The 16346-nt window shown below is 37.5% G+C and overlaps 1 protein-coding gene and 1 long non-coding RNA gene across 16 annotated transcripts in view; one reads left to right on the top strand and one right to left on the bottom strand.

Moving 5' to 3' along the window:
- Window positions 1–15959, top strand: part of LOC150031420 (cysteine and histidine-rich domain-containing protein RAR1-like) — a 33363-nt gene extending 17404 nt beyond the window's left edge. For 4 of the 15 annotated variants that reach the window (XR_016525839.1, XR_016525841.1, XR_016525840.1 and 1 more), the window contains 2 exons: window positions 8916–9218; window positions 9358–9643. The gene's annotated coding sequence lies outside the window, so the exon portion shown is untranslated. Of the gene's footprint in view, window positions 1–1585; window positions 1785–8915; window positions 9219–9357; window positions 9644–11435; window positions 11762–15728 lie in introns of those variants that run through there. The other 11 variants (XM_090308951.1, XM_090308955.1, XM_090308952.1 and 8 more) reach the window with 4 other exon arrangements.
- Window positions 7707–7966, bottom strand: LOC150031421 (uncharacterized). Its single transcript, XR_016525843.1, has 2 exons — window positions 7828–7966; window positions 7707–7740 (listed from the first exon to the last, which is right to left on the bottom strand). It is a non-coding gene; the product is annotated as an uncharacterized LOC150031421 (long non-coding RNA).
- Window positions 15960–16346: the final 387 nt, after the last annotated feature.

Raw genomic sequence — 16346 nt, forward strand, 5'->3', positions numbered from 1 at the left:
GTAAGCAAAACTCGAACAAGGGAGGTTAGTCATTTGTTTCACTCTTAAGCTTATTAAATTCGTTTACCTCTTGTGCTCTTCGATGGGCTGCATACTTCACTTGAAGCTCGTAGTAGATGTTCATATCCGCCATATTAAAACAAGTAGACACAAAAAGAAGAAAATATTTATGGTGTTTTAAAGTTTGCTAGTCAAATTTTGCTAAGAAAAAGATAAAATGGTCAACCATTTCCTCGGTAACAGTGCCATTTTGTTCGGAGCTAAGTAGGTGTCATTAGTTCTATGTAACCCGAAACAAACAATATTTGTAAAGCTTGAACAACTACCTAAACTAGTTAGTAATTAAAGTGGAAGTAAGAGGTCGATCCACGGGGAAAGATTATTTAATCTTTACCTTAACCAAGCTTAACTATGAAAGGTATAAAACGGAAATTTTTGATTAAGACAAGAAACTTGCTAAAAGATCAAAAGATAAAGGATAATTGTAAACGAATTTAGAACAATCTTTCTTCTAATCCAAGTTAGACGTTCAATGCAATTCCGATAATTGAATTTTACAAATTTAATTCACAATCGGATTAAGCTCGCAACTACCTACTTAACTAGATTAAACTAATCTCTACAAAGGCGGACAACTAGTATTAACCTAGTCAAGAGAGCGTCCTAATCATTAACTAAGGTTGGATAGAACCCTAATCAATCTACATGCTTCTACCTCTATTGGGTTCGATAACGGCCATATAGAAAAGAACCCGCACATTAAGTTTGTCGTGAGATGATCTGGAATTGTTTGTGTGGGGGAGTCTTACATTACCAATCTAAGGAGATCGATCGAGTTTATGACTTTTTGGCGGGGTTGAATTCTAAGTTTGACGTGGTACGGAGTCGGATACTGGGAACTCGTCTGATACCGTCCCTGATGGAAGTTTGCTTTGAAGTCGCCTTGAGGAAGACAAGTTCAGTGCTACGAATAATGCATTGGTTTCATAGACAGACTTTGCTGCATTTTAAGCGTCAGGTCCTGGCAGTGATAAGAAAAACGGTAAGCCAACTCCGGTATGTGAACACTGTAAAAAAACCCTGACACACTAAAGATCAATGCTGAAAGTTGCATGGTCGTCCACCGAATGGTAAATGACGTCAGTCAGGTTCCGGACGAGCATTGGTAGGTGAATCGGCAACTGGAGGCCCTCAACTTCAGAATCAGGAAACCAATCAGAGTAACTCTAGTACGGTGGGTGTAAGTGCAATTGCTCAATCAAGTACTCTTTAATCTTTTGGTCTTGTTAGTATAACTAGTAGCAAGCCGTGGATTCTAGATTCAAGGGCTACAACAGATCACTTGACTGGTTCCTCCAACCAGTTTCTTTTATATCAACCAAGTGCTGGGAATGAGAGGATCAGAATCGCTAATGGGTCCCTTGCCCCTGTAGTCGGAAAAGGTCGTTTGTCACCCTTTGAGGGTTTGATTCTTCAAGATATGCTGCATGTGCCTAAAATTTCTTATAATCTGTTATCTGTTAGTAAGATTACAAGGGATTTGAGATGTCGAGTTACTTTCTCACCCAATGCTGTTATTTTTCAGGACCTGAACTCGGGGACGATGATTGGCACTGGCCGGCATGATGGAGGCTCTATTTCCTCACTGAAGATGCTTCATCTAGGATATGTGATAGGACTAGTTTACTTTCATCTTGTTTTTCTACTTCTGAAACTGATTATATATTATGACACTATCGTCTTGGACATCCTAGTTTTCATTATATGAAATATTTATTTCCTCATTTGTTTGGCAATGTTAATCTTTCTAACTTAAATTGTGATGTGTGTCCAAGCTAAATAACCTTATGCCTCATTAAAACCTCAACCTTATAAGCCTTCCAAACCATTCACCCTCTTCCATACGCTATGTTTGGGGTCCGTCACCTGTTACTATCACCACTGGCAAACGGTGGTAACCTTCGTTGATGACCATACTAGGTTGACTTGGGTTTTTCTTCTTACCGAAAAGTCTGAAGTCACTTCGGTTTTCAAACAGTTCTACAGTTCTATAGAAACCCGGTTCAATGCAAAATTTGCTATCCTTCAAAGTGACAATGGTTGTGAGTTTTTTAATAATTCCTTTAGGGAATTCTTAGTCTCTAAAGGAATTGTTCATCAGAGTTCGTGTGCATATACTCCCTAATGGAGTAGCCGAACGGAAAAACCATCATCTTGTCGAAGTTGCTTGATCCCTTATGTTGTCAACTTCTCTTCCGTCCTATTTATGGGGAGATGCTGTTCTGACAGCAGCTCATTTGATAAATCGAATGCCTTCCCGGGTCTTAAAATTCCAAACTCCCTTAGACTGTTTCAAAGAGTCCTATCTTGTTAACTGACTTATCCCTGATGTTCTACTTCGGGTGTTTGAGTGTGTTGTGTTCGTCTATACCCATGGTCCTAATCGAACTAAGTTTACCCCCCAGAGGTGTCTTTGTGAGATACACTCTTCATCAATGTGGGTACAAATGTTACCATCCTTCTTTCTGAAAATATTTTGTCTCAATAGATGTGACATTTTTTGAGGATCAACTCTTCTTTCCCAATAGTTCTCTTTAGGGGGAGAGCACTAGTGAAGAAACTAATTGGGGTCAAAGTCTGTCGATCTTACTTGAACCTATTCCTAATATAAGTATCAATGAACCCATTCTGCCTACCGAACAAGTCCCATGGATCACGTACTATAAGGAGGAATCTTAGAATGGAAATAGTGCCGCCTGTTACTTCTTCGGCTCCAGTCCATGAGTCAGAACGGGTGTTAGTTCCAGGTACTAGTAATCCTATTCTTGACAGTGGTAACATTTATGTTGAAACTGATGCTTGTGTTGAAAATGATGTGAGTAAAGATAGAGAAGACAATGGCAACACTAATGACTGTACCGAGAACGATGTGACTGATACAAGTGATGGTAGTTGTGAAAAAACCTGTTCCAGCAGAGAACATTAGAAGGTAAGGAGATACTTTAGAAGATAAGACACATGGAGGCTGAATGCAGTGGGGAGTCAGAGGAGAAGAAAGACCATGATGCCTCTCTTGACTTCCCTATTCCCTGAAGAAAGACCATGATGAATAGCGCCGCCTGTTACTTCTTCGGCTCCAGTCCATGAGTCAGAATGGGTGTTAGTTCCAGGTACTAGTAATCCTATTCCTGACAGTGGTAACATTTATGTTGAAACTGATGCTTGTGTTGAAAATGATGTGAGTAAAGACAGAGAAGACAATGGCAACACTAATGACTGTACCGAGAACGATGTGACTGATACAAGTGATGGTAGTTGTGAAAAAACCTGTTCCAGCAGAGAACATTATTGAAGGTAAGGGAGATACTTCAGAAGATAAGACACATGGAGGCTGAATGCAGTGGGGAGTCAGAGGAGAAGAAAGACCATGATGCCTCTCTTGACTTCCCTATTCCCTGAAGAAAGACCATGATGCCTCTTTTGACCTTCCTATTGCCTTAAGGAAAGGTACGAGGTCGTGTACGAAATATCCACTACAGAGTTACTTGTCTTATAGTAACTTGTCTCCCGTGTTCAAAGCCCTCACTACGAGCTTAGACACAGTTACAATACCAAACAATATACATACAATAATGGAGATTCCTGAATGGAGAGCTGCAGTCATGGAGGAAATGGAGGCACTTGAGAAAAACAACACTTGGGACCAGGTTACTCTTCCAAAGGGACACAAAGCAGTTGGATGCAAATGGGTGTTCACCGTTAAATATAGGCATTATGGAACAATTGATAGGTACAAGGCCCGATTAGTTACCAGAGGCTTCACTCAGACCTTCAGAATAGATTACTCCGAGACGTTCTCACCTGTAGCAAAGTTGAACACAGTACATGTTCTTCTCTCAGTTGTGGTTAATAAGGGCTAGGCTCTTCACCAGTTTGATGTGAAGAGTGCCTTCCTTAATGGAGAGTTAGAAGAAGAAGTGTACATGAGTCCTCCCCCAGGGTTCAAGAAATAGTTCAATCATCGAGTATGTAGACTAAGGAAGTCCTTGTTGGGTTGAAACAGTCTCCGAGACAAGAGTATAGTCAGAGACACTCATATCACGCCCTCTTTACAAAGAAATTAGTATCAGGAAAAATTGCAGTTTTTTTTTTGAAAGGAAACGGCCTTTATTAATCAATAAGATTTAGTACAAGAGATGTGTACTTGGAAATAAAGACGAATACAAAGAACCAAACAAGAAACCAAAGGATCAGTAGGCGCACCCGGGCATCTCAACTAGGTTGACACCCCCATATCACCCTCATCATATCCAACAAAAATGATGAGCCTTTAAAGGCTAGCAAAAAGATAATACTAATGAGAAAAGACAAGGAAAAGCTTCACAAATAGAAGTTGCAACGAACTAAGCTGCAAAGAACTTAAAAATACATCAAGGAAATTAAAAATAGTTGAGAATACAAAGGAAAAATAATCTGCTGCCACTTCCAACGGATCTTCAACTAAGCTTCCATTTGTAAGAACGCCTGCCAATTTGAGCTTATGTCTTGCAAGGAGTAGGCTTCAAAACATTTAGAAAGGGAGCACCAAAAAGAAGCGTTGAGTTTTGCTGCCTCAAAATGAGCAAACCAAGGAGTTTCCTTCCCATTGAGCACTCTTTGGTTTCTTTCAAACCAGATTTCAACCAACACTGCTTTCACCCCATTAATCATAGTAAATTAGAGTATTTCTTTAGAGATGGACCAAAAAGTAGTTGTTGCACATTGCTTCTAAATGAATTATCGAAGACCCAAGAGGTGTTGAAGCAATTGAGGAAATCTTTCCAGCAATTAAAGGCAAAACAGTAGTTGAAGAATAGGTGCTGAAGGTCTTCTTCAGTTGATTTACAAAGGACACACCAATTGGGGGAGATATAGTAGTAGGGCAACTTTCGTTGCAGCACCGAGGAACAATTTAGGGCTCCAAAAAGCATTATCCATAATGTTATATTAACTCGCCTAGGGTTGTTGGTCTTCCAAAGACCCTTTTGACGACTGGCTGAAATTGGTGGGGTCAAAGAAAGGTGATTAACCAGTGATTTAACTAAGAAAGAGCCATTATTTTCAAGGGACCAAAGGCGAGTATCTTCCCTATTGATTAATTTTTACTTAACCAACAATGCTAGTATGGATTGGAACTCTAGAATCTCATCATCTTTTAGGACTCTTCTGAAGTTGAGTGTCCATGAAGAGGTGTGAGAATCCCAAAAGTTTGATACTGAACCATTGGGATGGGTAGTTAAAGCCAAAAAGGGAAGGGAATCTGTCTTTTAGATGAGAAGAATCCAGCCAAGGGTCTTGCGAAAATGCAATTCTGGTTCCATTTCCCAATTTAAAAGCTACCAAATTCTCAACATTCAACCAAGATCTTGAAATACTTATCCAAGGGCTTCGAAGACTGCAATGAACCTTGTTGGAAGTGTGCCAACCAAATTGGCTGCTACCATGGATGCTTGTAATAACTTGACTCCACAGGGAGGGTTGCTCGTTCACATATCGCCAGCCCCATTTGGCTAATAAAGCCAAATTTTTAACTTTCAAGCCTCCTAGCTCGAGACCCCCATCTGCTTGCTTTTTAGAGACTAGCTCCCACTTTGCTAAATGGTTTACCTTTCCCCCTTTATAGCCTTCCCAAAAGAAGTTTTTGATGGTCCTTTCTATGGCTGAAATCACTTTCTCAGGCATAAAAAAAAAAAAAAGGACATGTAGTAGGTTGGGAGGTTGTAAAGGACTGATTTGCACAAAGTAGCTCTTCCACCTCTTGATAAGTTGTATCTTCTCCACTTGTCAAGTTTTTTGTGTACTTTATCTTTGACCGGCTGCCAAAAAGCCAATTTCTTTAGATGCCTCCCAAGAGGGAGGCCCAAATATAAGACAGGAAGGTGTGCTAGTTGACAATTCAGCCTTAAAGCTACTGCCCTCAGCTTTGAATCTTCAATATTTAACCCACAAATGACAGATTTTTCCCAATTAACTTTTTGAACGGAGCACCATTCAAACAAAATAATGGATTTTCTTGAAAAATTGCAGTTTTGATTGTGTATGTAGATGGTATTGTCATTTCAGGTGATAATGCTTCAGAAATTGACCGATTGAAAAGGAAAATGGTTGAGGAATTTGAAATCAAGGACCTTGAAAAATTGAGGTACTTTCTCAGATGGAAGTGGCTCGATTGAAAGAAGGGATTTCGGTTTCTCAACGAAAATATACTCTGGATTTGCTTAAGGAGATGGGTATGATAGACTGTAAACCAGTGGACACTCCTATGACAGTTAATGCTAAACCCAATAACTTGAGTAACAGTACTCCGGTTAATAAGGAAAGATATCAGCGGCTTGTTGGGAAGCTAATCTATCTCTCCCATACCAGATCAGATATTGCGTATGCGGTCAGTGTAGTTAGTTAGTTCATGTAGTCTCCTTACAAAGAACATATGAGAGCAGCATCCTGAGGTATTTAAAAATATCTTCGATAGAGGATTGATATTCAGGAAGTCCGACAGACGGTGCATCGAGGTATACACGGATGCAGATTGGGCAGGCTCTGTGGTAGACAGAAAGTCGACATCAGGATACTGTACCTTCGTATGGGGTAACCTTGTTACACGGAAGAGTAAGAAACAAAGAGTTGTTGTCAGAAGTAGTGCCGATGCTAAATACAGGGCCATGAGTCTGGGGATATGTGAGGGAATTTGGCAGGAAAATGTCCTAAGTGATCTCGATCAACGTCATGATGGTCCTATGAAACTCTATTGTGATAACAAAACCGCAATAAGTATCGCAAACAACCCAGTACAACATGACAGAACGAAGCATGTGGAGATTGATAGACATTTCATCAAGGAGAGACTTGACAGTAACAACATTTGTATTCTCTATATTCTTTTCAGTCAACAAATTGTAGATGTTCTGACGAATGGGCTTCCCAGACAGTTTTTTGACTCTTGTATTAGCAAGTTGGGCCTCATTAATATCTATGCCCCAACCTGAGGGGAGTGTTGAAAATAGGGTTTTAACTCTAGGGGCATTTTTGTCTTTTTACTATACTCTAGGGTTTCCCTCTTTTCTATTTAAGCATGTAACCTCTGTGTATCCTATGTATCAAAAATTATAATAAGAAACTTCTATACCGTGGTTTTTTCTCCCTATACTAGGGTTTTTCTACGTAAACCTCTGTGTGCATCTTTTCTCTCTATTTTCTTTCTTTTTCATCACCTTTTATCAATTAAACCAAAGATTTCTAAATCTCCAATATTTCAAACTCAAATTTAAATCCACCAATTGAATTAAATCCAAATTTTAAATCTTGAACACCTAATTTAAATTGGATCATCTTAGTCTCAATAATTCGATTTTAGCCTCAACGCTCAACATAACACCCAAATAATTTAAGATAATTAAATTAAAAATTACCTAAAAATTTGAGATGTTACATGAGTTTTGCCCTCCCATGTTTTAGCCATCCTCTTCAATGTCGCTTGTGCTCTAGTCAAACTCGAGTCCCTCTTTAATGTTACCTCACACTCCCTTGCTTTCACCTTCATGGTCAACGCTCGCCAATCCACTTCCATAACTCCTTAGGTATAACTATTGCATTTTGAGCTCAATGTCCTCACCTCTCAAGTCTAGAGGGAAGAAACTTTCCACAATCATGTTGTCAACTCGCCTACCTTCAACTCCACTGCTTTATATGTATACCTTACACCTTCAAAACGAATAACTCCGACTCAGTTAACTTATGAATTTGAAAATACTTGTTCACTCTAAATAACCACAAATTTAGATCTGTTACATTGAACACTGTCATCTCAACCATCTTGAACTTGCTCCAATTGTATCCTCCCTCTTTGATCTCGTTCGTTGTTTCAATCAATGATATCTCCTGCACCAATTGTGGTGATTCTACGAACTTCTTTGCCTCTTTGGTCCCCTACTCGACTCTTCTACCATGGTAGACCCTGAATTTTTGTTCATCTGCATCTCCATCTCTGTAGCCAAAGTGTCACTCTTTTTTGAGTGTTTTTCGATGTTCATTGCTGCTGCTCTGCTAGGCTTTCACATTCAACCGTTCTGCATCCTTTGACAATATTGCAAGAGTCTCTTCCATTTTCAGTAACTTCTTAACATCCTACTTAGTACTTCCGGTTTCCCTATCTGTTATTTCCATCCTTTCCTGCAACTTCTATGCTATTTCCTAATCTTCCCAGGTTGATTGCTTTTGTAAGATATTCCTTTACAATTATTGATATTTAAGATAGGGAAAAAGCCCCAAGGCAATACAGTCTCTCAGCCCTTCGAAAAAGGGTTGAGGCTGAGTATCTCTCAGACTTGAATACTGAAAACATGGAAAATGAAAATACTACCCTCAGCATATTATTACTCCCCACCTAATAAACTGCGGACACAAACGACCAGCTACAGCATTCCTCAATCCTTGTTCCCAACAGTAAATCTCCATACGCTCTCATAGTCATAACTAACTTGCCTCCTCGGACATTACCATTTTAAACCTCTTGTATTGATACAATATTGGTGGGGCCTAGCAGTAGCCTTATTTTAGATGTATGTTTTAATATTCTGTTTCAGATAGTTTTTTCTTTCCTGTTCAGTTAAATCTCTCACTCTAGACATATACATATATTGGATATTTCTGCATTCTTCATCTTCCTTCCAACATTAATTAAACTACCAGAAGCTTTGCGAAGCTAATCTATTTACTTCAGAGATGAACATCTCATAATAAGTAATATGGGAAGTTTACCAAGAACTTTATTTGACTTATTTTTGTAATACAACCTTGTGTTTCTATGAGGGCTTTGGAGGATTGATCGGTTGGTCATATCTGATTCTGGCATTCATTTCCTTGTGACTTATGAACAGGAGAAACAACTGTGCAAATCAAGTTACCTTCATCAGCATATATACAAATGAATGAAGCAGCGTGCTGCTTCTGCATTTCGATGTTTGCATGTCTTAACCTTTTATGATAACTCCAATGTTACAATATATATTATATATTCAGCAACATAACATTCTTTATCTTTGGAAACTATGTACTTGACATGTTCTTCCCTGATGCTCATATTGTGCGGTCTCAGTGATTGGCATGTCCCTTATAAATTGTCCTTTGATATGATGGCAAATGAGAGTCCTGTTGTTGCCCCGGCAGTTTGATTGAGTGATGTATATATTCATTTCATGTTCATCTTTTTCTTACTTCCACAAGTTTCAATTTTATTGTAGGTTTTTTCATCTTTTGATGGATTTGTGCATTGTGGAATAATGATCTCTAATTTATTATAGTTTTTTCATCTTTTGATAGGATTTGTGCATTGCGGAATTATGCAAATCTCTTCTGTAGGGAATTTCAGCTACAATTATCATCAGCTTGCATCGAAAATATGTATGGTTGTCACTCAGTATGAAACTTATTGTGATGTAAGTTTTACTCTAGAGTGATTTTGAGATTGTTCCTTTGATCATGTTTAAAATCATTTTAAAACATGTATTTAATCACACAATAAACTTTTAAATGCAACTTTTGTATCATCAAAATTGATTTTGATTGATGAAAAGCATATTTTGAAGTGGTTTTAAGAGTAAGAAAAGTGATCTTAACCGTTTTAGAATTAAGGTTAGCAACGGTAAAGAAGATTCAATGAGATTCAACCTAAAGAGAACCACCATGACCTTCAAGGATGGATTTCTCCTCATGACTTGATTGTGGCCATCCACTGATTGAGTGGATTGGATGGCGTTCGGTGAGTGATGTTTGTGGGTTAAATACTTTCCCAAATATGCATTTGGCCTTTTCTGATTTGGAGAATGCGCATGTGACATGTGCATTTGATGTCGAAGACAATGCAATCAAAGTTTTCCTTCTATTTTACATAGGGTTACAATGATGGAAAAAAACAAGCACATCTTTGTAGAATAATTGTTTGAAATAGGTGGATTGTAAATTCAATCATAAATCAAGTTCCTTTCGGGTTAGTAAGAGGGTGAAGTTTCATTGTTTAACTCTTGGAGTCAGCACTTATGGGAACTACTCATCTACTATCCTCTGAGAAAGAATGAATTTCGTCTTAATTTTCTAGTTTCCCTTTCTTTCCTTTCTGGAGTTCACAGCTTCTTGTTTTTTTATCAAGTCTCCAAAATGGTGAGTATATTGAGGTAACTCAGGTCACTCTCACTCATGCAAATTAAAAGACGAGTCCTTAGAAGTAGAGATGCTCGCGAGGTGGGGCAAGGACGGGGAAGTCTTCCCTCTCCCCGTCCCCACTTCTCTATTCCATTCTTAGCATTGTCTTCTGTAGTCAACCCTTCTTGTACTGCCATTCTTAGCGATGGAATTAGAACATTATAGTTCTATCTTAAATATTACAACATTTAAGGAGTTAAAAGTAATAAGATCTTTAAATTATAGATAAAAGTTGGGGCGAGGCGAGACATGGGGTCGGAGGCGGGGAATATAACCCCCATCCTCGGCCCTAAATGGTAAACGGGAAAAGAAATTCCCCACTTCCCCATTCTCGTATTAGGGGATTCTCCATCCTGTTCGGGGTGGGTTCTTGTGGGATTTTTGGACATCTCCACTCATAGACAAAAGTTTATAACTCACTCAGGATTAAGCTCAAGTTACTCTTATGAAATATTAATTTGATCAATTAAGGAATTTACGAAGAGATTAAATATTCCACAATCTAATCATATTCAAACTCTTTGTATATGATACCCTCACTCACTTTTATCCACATGAACGATTTTGATCAAATTGTTTTTAACAATTACAAAGTGTGTCATATCCATAGTACTATCAAGATAAGACACTTAGCCTTATCCACATACTATAGACCCTTGATGATAAGCAAATAACGGGCAATGATTAGGAGTTGGAGCATTAAAAGGTTTTACTTATTAGAGAATTTATTTTGTATTTTTAAATCTTCTAAAATTATAATGGTTGGATCCCAATCCATGGAAAGGATCGAGTTTGCTCTTGAACTCAAAAAAGGAGCAACGTAGCGATTTGACTCTAATTCTTGGAAAGAACCTCAGAAGATCTTTATTTAAAATCTTAGGAAACACTTGGAAAAGTGGAGTAGGTCGAATTTGATTGAACTACTATAAAAATTACGATATCTTCTTTTTAACTCTTTTCTTCTTAATTTTGTAATTAATTTTAGTTGCATGCTCTAAATTATTTTTTCTTAATCATTTGAGATTGATTAATTTATTGTTCCATACCTTTTTTTTCTTTTTTTCTTTTCTTTTTTATCAATCTTATTATTTAACAGTAATTAGGATTTTTATTAATTTATTTAATAAATTAAAGAGTCTAATTGGCTTAATTTGAGCCTACTTAAGAAAAAGTGCAATAAAATCTTATTCACCCCTCAGGCTTGCCATACCGATCCAACAAGATCATCCTCGAGGAATTTGACATCATCTACATGTCTATCTTAAAAATGTAAAACCATAGGAGGTAGTATAAAAACGCTCTTTAAGTGGATACTATCATAAGAGACCTTCTTGCTCAATCACACACATCATACTTGTGATAGCATGCAAGCGTACGTATCACAGTAATAAATTTTGAATGTGGTATCATCCTTAGAGATTGGTGTTGTGAGAATTTTTTGTAAGCTATTGTTATGTACTTGCTAATTTTATTTGGATAATAAAAAAAAAAATGTTTGTTGTTGAAGTTATGTAAAACAATAAAATAGATCTAACATTTCAATGGGAAAATGATACCAGGGTGTCGTTCCATTATGAATTTCTAAACCGTTATTAACAAATGAATCAATTAATTAGATCGAATGAGCCTAGAAGTCTAAATTTAGGATATCTTTTATCAAGCTTAATCCCATCTAGCATGAATGTACCAATTTGAATTTCTTTTGAATGGTTACAACAATGTCGCGTTAAGATCTTTCAATTTCAGCTCCTATTATTGTTTAATCATTTTCATGCATTAGCAAATTAGTTTAATCACTTAGATCCAACTAAATTTCTCTTCAAAAGCAAAAAAATCAACCTAGAATAGAATTGTTTAATGACCAATCAAACAAAAGAATTTGCATAGAGAGATTAAAATCCAATCGTCATATAATTGATCCGAATGTTAATAATTAGTTCATTGTGAATTCATAACATGAACAACAACCTAGAAATAAGAGGATTAGGTACTCATGATTGTCAAAATGATAGATCTAATACGGAAATTTGTCATGGAAAGCAAGAAAGAAGGATAAATACTAAATCGATCTCCCTTCACCGTCACCGTGTTGCAATCTTTATCTCTTAACTCTCATCATTGAGCTGCTGATCGATCTCCAACAACGACTCTCTTGCTCAGACGTCTCTATTCTCTTTTAGGTAGAAATCCCAATGAAAAACTCTTGTCTATCAATCATTAGAAAACCTATTTTTAAAGAAGTTGTCTGTAACTATTCGACCCCCTAGGACTCAAGTTAGATCGTTACTAAACACATGCATGCATGAAATTTAAAACGACATCCTTTTATAGTGAAATAAATGCTAAATAAATAAACGGAACTCAAAATACTTTCATTAAATTTAGATAATAAAAACATACGATAGGGTACCCATAAATCATAAATGATAATAAATAGGTCTGAAAACAAATCTTAATAGTAAGTTTCAAACATCAAATTGAAAGTTGAAAAACATGGAAAGAAATCTAAATATCATGAGCGAAAGCATAAAACTGGTCCTTAGTGGCTCGTTCAAGGATTCCTCTTGTCATTCGCCAGCGCATCCTTGCCCTTACCTGAAACATAAACATGAGAAAGGGTGAGTATAAAATACTCAGTAAGTAACTCCACTACTGAGTCAAGCTAGGCGTCTATGTCCTCTAGATGCCTACCTCTGGTGGAACATAAAATTTCTCTAGTCCTCATGGGACACATACATACATGCAAAACTAGTTTCTATCCTACTGTAGTTAAATATGCCTACTACCTCTAGTGAATCCCGAAGGAAACACAATATCTGGTGAGTCCTGAAGGAAACACAATCTGGTGAATCTCGAAGGAAACACAATATCTGGGGAATCCCGAAGGAAACACAATATGGTGAATCCCGAAAGAAACACAATATGGTGAATCCCGAAGGAAATACAATATCTGGTGAATCTCGAAGGAAACACAATATCTGGTGAATCTCGAAGGAAACACAATATCTGGTGAATCCCGAAGAAAACACAATATCTAGTAAATCCCGAAGGAAACACAATATCTGGTAGGTATCTAACTAATCAGTAATGACACTATTACAGTCTCAACATCACAATTATTACAATATGGTTTTATAACATGCATATGCACCTCTATATCATGGCTATACAGCATGCATATACGCCTCTATATCCTCATATCAAATACACCCTTAGTGAATCAAGTATCACCTCTTACTAGCATGCAAGTCTCTACGTGCACAAATAGTTTAAGATTCTCATACAAGAACATATATCAGTACTATAATATCCATCTATCATGTTATCGTTCTGTCATAATATTCATCTATCATGCTGGCATATATCTAGTGTCTGGCCCGTGGGCAGTTCCAGTAGTAAGATTACTTACTTTGATATTAGGTTGAACCAAAAAGCAATTGAATCTTTGTGAAATTCTTGAATCTTTAATTGATTCAAATATTTGAGCAATTAACCCTTTCTAATCTCTACAATCTTTGAATTAAATCCTAGTACGTAAACTAAAAAAAAAATTAACCTTTAAGTTCACACCTAAGCGTTTAATCACGCCAAAATCAGCAACAAAACTTAATAACTTAATTTGTATAAATTACATTCGAACTGAACAAGTCACAAAGCCCCAAACCTTACCAAAATTCTTGCCGAAATCACCTTCACTCTGCTTAACAGCATGCTAACGACCGTTTAAACTCCTTCAAACTTTCAAATTCAACCTCCAAAATCACGATTGAAATGATAATTAAACTCGTTATTTATTAGGTATTCAAGATCCTCAACAAAACCATAAAAATCAATTAGATCTTATCCCAAAACTACGAACTTCATGACGACATTCGACAGAGGACAACAACTGGAAGAGAGGAGGACCAACGACGAGCAGATCCGACGACGTGAAGGCCGGAGTGGCACGATTGCAACTTGACGGAGGAAAGGATGTGGACGTCGGCGGTGCAGCAGTCGAAGTTCGTCTAAACTAGAGAGAAAGTGAGAAAGTGGGGAATGTGCCAATGGTGATCATCCGGACATATGGCTTGTTGGGAAGACACCTTGGGCTTCAAGAAAGTGAGATGGATGCACAAGAAGACATGCAATTTTAAGCATTATGTGTTGGCTAAGGAAGAGGAAGACACCTTGGATTGCGATGGTGTGAAGGTTGCGTTAATAGTGTGGGAAAAAGACACTTGGACATGCGGCCAAGCAGGAGGTGTCGGTCTTGGAGAGATTTTGGACGCCTATAAATAGGGCCAAGGACTTCTCTTCAGATCATAACTCAAATTCTCTTCAAATGACATTAAAAAGAGTGTAGAAGGCTGATTGTGAAGAAACTATGTGTTGATGAAAGTCGCATGCGTTGGTAGCAAAACCATGCGTCGGTCATAAAGTTCCAAGAGGAGGATATATTGTCGGACAGTGAAGTCTGGAAGTAGCATCAACTTGGGACGAGGATATCTTCTAGCATACTCGTGCGTTTGGCAATTCCAAAGCCACTTGAAAGCTCTGAGAGTCTAGTTTTCAGGGTAGGACTGTCGGAGAAGAAGCTCTAAGGAATCGAGCTGGAGAATGAGGAAAAGACAGAAGGGTTGAGCTGTCGGGTAAGCTTGGGCCAGTCTTGATGTTTAGAGCATGTTTTTAGAATGGAGTATCTCGAGATAAGGCTTAGAACTATGAGTAATTTGAGCTTTAAATTAAATCTGGATCTTAGGGTTCAAAAGGGAGCCTGAGGTAACCAAGGAACTTCTAGAGAGAGAGGTTCCTAAACGACCATGGTGAGTGACTAAATAATTACAATGTTTTAAAGAAACCATGTTTTAAAGATAGATTATTCTCATGCTAGCTAGTTTTACAAAGTAATTTCTAAGCAAACCATGAGTTATGTTTTAAACGCATGCCATGTATGAAAGTTTATGAAAAACTATTTATGTGTGTTTAAATACACCAAACATGTGTTAATATCTTTAAAGACATGTTTTCTATGCGTTATGTTTTACATACTTTAAAGAGAAAGTCATTTTATGACTAGTTTTACTTGAAACTTGATCCCGAAGAAAATTTGAGAAGGTATCCGAGCAGCTCGATACTGAAGGACAAGTTTTAAGAAGGTAACTGAGCAATAGTACCTAAGGTATGACGATACTTAGTATGGCCACATGCACGCAGGTAGTTAAAGTCAAAGATTGAACAAAAGGGTTCTCTTGACTAGTAGTTGACGTTGGGATTAAACCACAACAAGGTTATTCTCAACTAAGGAACAATTTTAATGTTTTCTGATAAAAACAGCTTTATATGCTTTATGCTTGGAAAATGTTTATACTGCAGTACAAGGTTGTTGTAGAAATTTATATTTCAGTTTAATCTCTTTATTGAGACTTTCGCATGAGAATCAGTTTTCTTTCTTAAGTCACTCACTGGGCTAGCAAGCTCACCCCGTTTTCAAATGTTTTCCTTTCCCTCAGGTAGCGCAGTCAAATCCCGGGAGGTAGCTCTATATCTGCTCTGCCACTAAAGGACAAAGATATATTAAACTATCTGTTAGGTGGTTACTGTAAATATTGAACACATGTGACAGTTGTTCATATAAGGACTAATGTTTTGGGCATTGGGACTTGTGAAACTAGTAATGTAATCTCTCTAAATATGTTGTGTGTTTAAACTTAATGTATTTGGCCTAAGAGGCATCCGCTGTATATGAGTTGCATGTTGGTAGCAGAGTTATTTTCCGTTAGAGTTATTAGGCAATAAGTGTCAACAAAAGGGTTGATAACTGCTGCAGTCATGTCCTCTCCTAGGCTCAGATAGTAGTTTGGGACGAGGTGTGACAAGAGGTTTTTGTTTCCTACGTGATTCACCAGAGATTGGTGTCTTCTATGGGATTCACGAGATGTTAGTGATCTTCTTTGAGATTTCACCAGAGGTTTGTGGGTACATCTCACCAATGGTAGGCCGGGTTAAATTATTCACTAGATGATCATCCATGATAAGTAAAGGTTTTTGCATGTCTCATTAGAATGTTGCATTTATTAGACATAAATGCTTAGCATCCCAGTAATGAGTTACTTATTGAGTATTCTATA

This window comes from Benincasa hispida, unplaced genomic scaffold, assembly GCF_027475165.1.
Source record: "Benincasa hispida cultivar pf3 unplaced genomic scaffold, pf3_genome.v1.1 HicScf1226, whole genome shotgun sequence".
NCBI classification, from domain to species: domain Eukaryota; kingdom Viridiplantae; phylum Streptophyta; class Magnoliopsida; order Cucurbitales; family Cucurbitaceae; genus Benincasa; species Benincasa hispida.